Source organism: Aythya ferina (assembly GCF_964211825.1).
Source record: "Aythya ferina genome assembly, chromosome: 5".
Classification (NCBI taxonomy): Eukaryota; Metazoa; Chordata; class Aves; order Anseriformes; family Anatidae; genus Aythya; species Aythya ferina.
This window is the reverse complement of record NC_140301.1, coordinates 19,797,079-19,804,800: the sequence shown is the minus strand read 5'-3', so window position 1 is coordinate 19,804,800 and position 7,722 is coordinate 19,797,079. Positions and strand designations below refer to the sequence as shown.

At 58.4% G+C, this 7,722-nt stretch overlaps 1 long non-coding RNA gene across 1 annotated transcript; it reads right to left on the bottom strand.

Annotated features, from left to right (window-relative positions):
• Nucleotides 1-1,443: 1,443 nt before the first annotated feature.
• Nucleotides 1,444-3,473, bottom strand: LOC311438205. The gene is made up of 2 exons (XR_014693991.1): nt 2,172-3,473; nt 1,444-1,837 (listed from the first exon to the last, which is right to left on the bottom strand). It is a non-coding gene; the product is annotated as an uncharacterized lncRNA (long non-coding RNA).
• Between the last annotated feature and the right edge of the window lie 4,249 nt (nt 3,474-7,722).

Below are 7,722 nucleotides of genomic sequence, written 5' to 3'. Positions count from 1 at the left end.
ATACTGTGTCTGCTCACAAAGCCAGGCATCCTCCTCCCTAAAGGCAGCTCGGGGTACCAGTGCTGCACCAGGCCAGGCTGGCTTCTCAAAGGACAACTCTGCTGCAGCCACCTGAAATGTCCTGCGAGCAGCTGCGTGTTTGGATGTGCTCCCCGGGGTTTGGGTGTCCTGGTGGGTTCTGTGTTTTCTTTTTAAATTCATCTAGAGTGCTAGAAGCATTTCTGCTTCCTCCCAGCCCCTGGATTTGGCAAGCAGCTTTTAAAGCACACGCTTCAGCACCAGTTACATAAGGAAAGGTGTGAATGACTGGAGGAGAAACTGCCTGTTGGTTTTGCTCTCTGAATGATGTGCAGATGCTCTGGTTGTCGCTCCCGGGTGTGCAGATTCTGGAAGGGCAGCTCACTGAAGCCAGAGAAGGGAAACTACCTGAACTGGCATGTGTGCACGTCTCTGTCCACGCAGAGCACTCCCTGTCCTCACAGTGCTGGCTTTCCTTTCTGTGTCTCACAGCAAAGACCAAGCACATTCTACCTTGCCCTGGAAAAAAAAAAATCACAGAGCACTAGAGGAAGCCGGGAAATTTTCGTGTTTATGGATGAGCAAGTTTCTTTCCCAACGGAACCTCCTGCCAGCAGAAATCTTTTTTTTTTTTTTTGAGATGTATTATATAAGTCCCTGCTTACATGTAACTAACCGGCTTCCTCTTAAACAATTCATGTAGCCCTTCTTTTCCTGACAGGCCAGCTTGCTTCTTCGGAGAGACTCACAGCTTTGATTTGCCCCTGGCACGCTATCGACAGAGCACGCTAGGTGCTTCCTAGCCCAGTGCACGACAGGTTACAGCTGCTCGCTTCCCTCTGTGAAGTGCTGAAATAGAAGAGCGAAATTTTTGAGGTGCACAGAGTCCCTTTGGCTTAACAGGCCTGCTTGACTTTCAGCATCTGCCCTCTCCCCAAAATCTTACCGCATCACTTCTCAGCAGGACCTTTTAGCTCCTGGATGCTCTGGTTACCGAAGTATCACCTTACAAATCTGGTTACTGGCTGCTGAACAAGCTGAACGCTTAAATGAGGGGACGCCCTAGCCCTGGTGTATTTTCTCATCGCTCAGGAGCACTCTTCTGAGCAGCCCTGGCTCCACAGGCTCCACATTTAGAACAGGCTCCCGGGCTAGGGCAGGGGCAAAGGCACCAGCACTAGGGTTTTGGCTTGAGAGACGGCCAGGTCGCAAGGGTACCTTCCCCCTTCCTTTTCAAGCTGCCTTCTCTTGCTAGAAAGGCAAAATCGGAGATGGGAGGCACGCAGCATGCGGCACACATCAGACAGGTACTTCACTGAGTGGGCACTGTCTTCCTCTACGTTTGGTCAGGGTAACCAAAGCCACCTCACAGAGCTGCTTGGCTCTGTCCTGAGCCCCAGGTTAGAGTAATGAGCACCCAAACACTGGTTTTGCACCATTTATTGAAGATTTCAGGTGACAGCACAGCAGGTTAGTTTTGAATCATGCCAGAAGAATGTTAAAAACAGGAATTCAGCCGTATGCTTTCCCCAAATACTGAAGAAAAACACACAAAAAAAGGGAAAACAAACAAACCTCATTTCAATCCCTCGCCTTTGCTTACTGGAGCTCAACAGGATGGTCTCGTAGGTAGTGGGAAGCTGCAAGTTTTCATAGTGAGTGCTGCCTGATGGGAACTGGGACAAACGTTGCCAGAGCAACTGGGCGACCTGCAGAGCCATTTCTGCTGGTGGGACCTCCAGCAGTTAGGCAGCGGGCAGCGCGGGGTTAGTTCTTCAGAGAAGCAGAGCACCTTCGTTTTCGAGCGTGGGTTTGTTACCTGTGAAATAAGGTTGTACAGCGCTGGCAGACTTCAGTTTCAGCATGCAGATGCGCTGTCAGGACACAGCCACCCTATGCAGGTACTGGTATCTTGCAGGTTTCCCCCCACCCTGATCTCCCCATGGCTACACCAGTGCCCCTTGCCAGCTCAGAGAGCTGCAGCTCTGCAGCTGGAAGCGCAGCTGGGGAACAGGAAAGCTGTCTGGGGCTGGGAAAGCTGAGAATTTGTTTTTTCCCTGTCAGACATGACCCGTTTGGCTCCTGAGCAAGTGTGAAAGCAGCTTTGGTAAACTCAGGCAGTTCTCCTCACTTTCTGGTGTGCCTTGACTCACCTAGTCAGCACGAGGCACGCAAGGAACTGATTTTCCTTTCTGAAGAGCAGATGCTCCTCTGGGACCTGACGGGAGAAATGTCAAATGAGCACAGGCAGGGGAGATGGGGACAGGCAGAATTTCTCTGTAAGCGACTTGCTCTGTAGGAAGGATGTCGCTCTGCTTTTCTGTGTGGTTAAGTACTTACTGAGCAGAGCGCTGCTGAGTCCTTCAGGAGATTATGCCTGTACAGCAGTCCAGGGTTACATGCCAGCAGCCCAAGCAAGAGAGGCTACCTTTCAGAAAACCCTTTCAGGAAACCTGGGAGGGCTGCAGCGAATCCTATCTGGTTATTATTAGCTTAAGCAGGAGATAAAGCCGAGCCATGCTCTAAAAAGACACTTTTCAACCACCCAGCTCCTTCAATGGGCTCAAAAGCGAAAGAGAGAACTTTGCTCAAGAAGCAATTTGCCTCGTCACTTCCTCGATTTCAAGTGACAGCTGCCCTGCACAGCTGGAGGAGTCCCTGCCCGTTCGCCTTCCTGCTCCTCAGGCCATGAAGTCAGAGTCCCCCGCGTGATATCACAGCGTGAGTGTGCAGGGCAGCCCGGCCGGGACCCAAACACCCCCAGTGCCTGAAGCAGAAAGGAGGGAGCAAAGGTGAGGGGTGGGATGGGAAGCAAGCAACAGCGAAAAAGAAAAGCAAGGCTCCTTTCTGCTTCTCATTTAACAGATTACAGAGTCTCTCTTTAAAGGTGACTCATCCAGGGCAATACCAGGCATGGTTTCTTCTATTAACACACCCTTGGCAATAGCAGTTCAGTTAGTCACTGACTGGGTATCAAGACGTCACCGGCTGGGATAAAGCGCCTCTTTAACTTGGTACGGCATCCACGAGCACGTATTTACTTTGGAGACGAGCAGGGGCGGAGAGAGGGGGGGTTAAAAAAAAAAACCCTCTCTCCTTCCCCCAGCCGCTCCAGCCCGTGCAACTTCACCACCAACTCCTTGCCTCGGCCGCCCGCTGTTGCTGGGCAGTCACTCCAGGTGGGACAGACGGACGGATGGATGGACGGATGGATGGATGGGGGCTGTGAGGCTTGGTGTGGCTGGTGATGGGCAGTCACTCACAGGTCGGACGGGTGGCGGTGAGGCTTGGCAAGGCTGGATGGACGGACGGATGGACAGATGGACGGGTGGCATCTCCTGGGTGTGCCGCAGCCCTGCGAGGCGTCGTGCCGGCGAGGCGAGGCGCGGTGAGGCGAGGCGAGGCGTGGTGAGGCGAGGTGGCGGCCGCCCAGCGGTGCCCGAGGAGCAGGTTAGCCGCTGTCACACGCACAGTGGGGTCGCCGAGAGCACAATGTGCGTTAGTCAGTGGCTCACCTGCTCCTGGAGGGTGGCGGCGGGGCCCACCTGCAGCGCGGGGCAGGCAGCTCCGGGACCCTCCCGCCGGGGGCTGCTCCCCCCGGTGCCGGTCCCGCTCCCCCTGTCCGGTCCCGTCCCCCCCGTCCCGTCCCGTCCCGTCCCGTCCCTCACCTGCCCCCTCCGCTCCGCGCTGCCGCCGCCGCCGCCGCCGCCAACTTCTCCCTTCTGCCCCCGGCCCGGCCCACGCCGCGCGCCGCGGCCCCTCGCCCCGCCCCTTTCCCCGCCGCAGCCAATGGCCGCGCCGCCCGCCCGCCGCCGGGACACGCCCCCGAGGCGCGCCGGCCAATAGGAATCCTCCTCCTCTCCCCCCCCCTCGCGGCTCCGCGCTCCCTCGTTACCTACTCCCCCCCCCCCCGGTGACAGCGCGTTCGCTTCTGCACGTCCGTGAGGCGGGGAGGAACCATTCGGCCCCGCCGGCCCGCCCGCCGCGCTCACCCCGCCCCTTCCCCGCTCCTTCCCCGCTCCGCCGCCGCTCCGAGCCCGCCGAGCGGCCCCTCCGCGGCCCGCCGGGAGCCCCCGGCCCCCCCCCGGCCCCTCCGTTATCCCCCACAAGCTCCCCGTGTCCCTCCCGGTCCCCCCCCCCTCCGTTGTCCCCCCCCCCCGCCGGCCCTTGGTACGCTCCGCGGGGCCGGGCCATGAGGGCAGTGGCGGGGCGCACGTAGGCGGTGGGGGGGGGGGGGCCTGTGTGTGCCCCCCCCCACTGCCAGAGGGACGTTACCTGCTGGGCATTAAAGGCTGAATTTAACGTGGATTTAGGGTGTTTGGGTGTTGTTTTTTAAAAAAATTCGTCCTCCTGTTTTGGGGTGGGGTGGGACGGGGGTGGGTGTGGGTTCTGCGCCTCACTGTGGTGGCACCCTGAGGGGGGACCTGGTGGCTCTGAGGGGGACACAATGGCACTAAAGGGGGACAAGATGGCTCTGAGGGGGACACAGCACTGAGGGGGACACGATGGCACTGAAGGGGGACACAATGACTCTAAAGGGGGACATGGTGGCTCTGAGGGGACACATGATGGCACTGAGGGCTACGGACCCTCACAGCGCCATCACAACCCCAAAACACACCACTGAGCCTCCCCTCAGGCTGGCTGGCCCCCAGCACTTTGCAGCCCAAACGCCTTTCCCCCAGGGACGGGTGGTGAAAGTCCATTTTCCCCAGTCCCCCTGGAAAGGCCGCTCTCCCTGAGCCGTTCCCCACCCAGCAGCACCCATACGTGCAGAATTCACACTCAGGCACCCCTCAGCAGCACGGCACCTTCCCCAAAGCGCCTCCCAAAACACCCCCCCCAGCCCTCTGGAGCTTTGCAACGTGTCACCCTCATGCAATGGCCTTCGTGCTGAAAATCTGCGAGTGCCTTAACGAAGAATTGCTGAGCGGCAGAGATAGATAGGGCTTTATGGTGGGTGTGCCGGTGTCCCGTGGAGGTGAGGAGCCTCGCTCAGATAGACGGTGAGTCAGGCGCTGGCTCCTGTCTGCCCTGCCTACACGCCTTCCTCAAACAGATCCACCACGGGCTGGACACGGCGGGCACGTCTGGGGGGACACCAGGGGGAGAAAAGGTGATGGGGAGGTGAGGGTGTCTGCAGGGCACCCTGCCACGCCTGGGTCCCCGTCCTTTGTAGGGTGCCAGCCGTGTTGAGCGGCGTGCGACCTGTCTACTGCTGGCGGTGAGAGAAAGCCTGTTGTGTGCAATCGTGGCTGCTGGCCCCACAGCGGCATGCGATCTCGCAGAAGACACCGGCTCTGCATCCCTTTTAGAAACTTCCTTGGCAGCTTCTTTAGGTTTAGTGGGAATTCAGCAGCCTGCCGCTCTTCAACTTGGTCCTGGTGTGGTTTCCTGCACAGCCGTGCACCCGATGCACGTACCGCACACGGCTGGGGGCATGCCAGGATTCTCCTCTCACTCGCAAGATTTGAAAGCAAAACCTTACAGCACGCTGTGATTCTCTACCCAGCTTCCCTACGTGATTTGCTGGAGTGCTACAAGTCGTCGGCAGCTCTGGGCTCTACCGCATTGCCAGAGGGGGAGGCCGGGGGGACAGCCCCTCTCCTGCGTGACAACCCGCATAATAACAGCCTCTGTTGTTTTCTGTGCGCTATGTGGGGGTTTTGTTTTCACCCAGCAGCTGTACAGAGAAAGTCACGTATTTTATGTCTCTCTCCGGTGCAGGGCTCGCACCCAGGCGCGAGCAGCGCTCCTCAGGAACAAAATCAGCCAAGGAGCACGCTGGCCCCGGCGCCCTCCCGGTGGGCTGGCGCTGCCCGCAGCAGGGTGAGCCAAGGCAAAAAGCTGTGGAAAATACTCGTTTTGTTTAACAGTGAGTATCCGGTGTGGAGTAAGGTGGTCAGGTACTGCCCTGACACCTTCCCGCCAGCACTGCTGCTGCCAGTACGGGGCTGCCTGCACGGGGAGCAGCTGCCTGGATCCTCCAGTGGCTCCCATCTGTGAGCAGCAGCATCCTGTGCTGCTGTGCTCCTCTGCATCCCCTGGCTCTTCTTTACATTTCAGGTTTTGTTAAAAAAAAACAACAAACCTTTCCCCACCCGGGGAGAGGCTGTGCATGCGCAGCGGAGGAGCGTGCTTCACAGCGGTGCTTGCACAGCTGGCTGCTTGCAGAGCCAAGTCCTGCACGTTGCTGTGGCCGCCCTGGGTGCCGTGTTCAACTGTGCCGCGTTGGAGCAGGGGCTGGGGCTGTGCCAGCTGGAGCTGCGGCAGGCAAACCACTCCGATGCAGCCCTGTGAAAAGCAGGACGGGTGCTCGCTCTGGCACTGCCATCTTTTGTGTGCTCAAGTGAACCGCAAGATGCCCCCAGGCTCGGAGGACGGTCTGCTGCTGACATTGCCCTTGTGAGCCTCCAGGCCCCGGGGGGCTTTGCAGAAATGGTGGCTGGTGCTGCTTGTCCCCACTCCCCCCTCCGGCTCCAAACACGCGCTGTTCAGCTCGTGGCTCAGCCCTTAATCTCTGGGATGAAATTTCCTGCTGACATTGATGGTGCTGTGCGGGTAGGCTGCTGGAAGAGCCCCCAGTTATCCCAGCCGTGAAGCTCTTCCCTTTGTTCCCGGCTAGCTTTTAGTTGACAGCGTTGCCAAAAAGATGATGCTTACAGTGGCTTACGGGGAGCTACGTCCTCTGATAACAGGCAGAGGCTTCCCTGCCCGTGCCACAGGGTGCCCCTGAGCTCTGCCTGCCGCAGCGTGCCACTGCCAGCTGGGGACTGCCCCCAGGAGCAGGGGTGGGAGCAGAGGGCAACGCGTGCCGCTTCTACCTCCAGGGACCAGCAAATTGGCAAAATGTGATTAAAATTTCATCCCTTAACAGCACAGGGCCATCGCTGCCTTGGTGTGGATCTCTTTCCAGTCTGGATGGGCTGTACTCAGCAGCTGCTGCTGCTTCAGTGGGGTTTTTGCCCCGCAGCCACCCCTCGCTGACCCACAAGCAGGCAGTGGCGCTGGCACAGGTTTCGCTCCACTCTGCGATTTCAGGAAAAGGAGCTTGTTTTCTCCCCCTGTCTCCTTTCTGACAATGAGCCGAGTGTTTGCGAGGACACGCACACAGCTCCCAGCCGCGTTCATCAGCCAGGGCCGTGCTCCTTTTCCCTGAGGCCAGCCGAGGCGGGCAGAAAACCGTGGCTGAGGGAAGGGCACTGAGAGGGGGGAATATCCTTCCTCCGTTACGTGCCTGCCATCACCCAGTGGAGCTGGAACATTGGGGTTGGGATCAGACACGCAGAGTTAGGAAAAAAAAAAACAAACAGCCAGGATCCCAGCTGCCTCGAAGAGGAATGTAGAACTTGTCCGTGTGCTCGTACGCCGTGCGTGTGCCTCCCACGCCATGGGCTTCACTCCTGGGAGCACAGCGTGTGCCCAGCTCAGCTCGCACCCTGCGCCCTGACTGCGGTGTGAGTGCTGGGCTAAAGGCTGCACGGGGACAGTCGCAGCTGGGGTTTGTGTCACCACAAACCCGTGAGGGCTAATAGGGCCAAATGGAAACTCAGTGTAAAACCCAGGTGTGTTTATGTGCACTCAGCACGGTGAGCACTCTGAGCCCTGTGAGGTAACAGGAGGGCTCTGAGGGAAGCACACCACTCTCCTCTTCCTCTCACTTTTTATTAACGCGCAATTTTCCCCATCATTTCCCCATCCTTT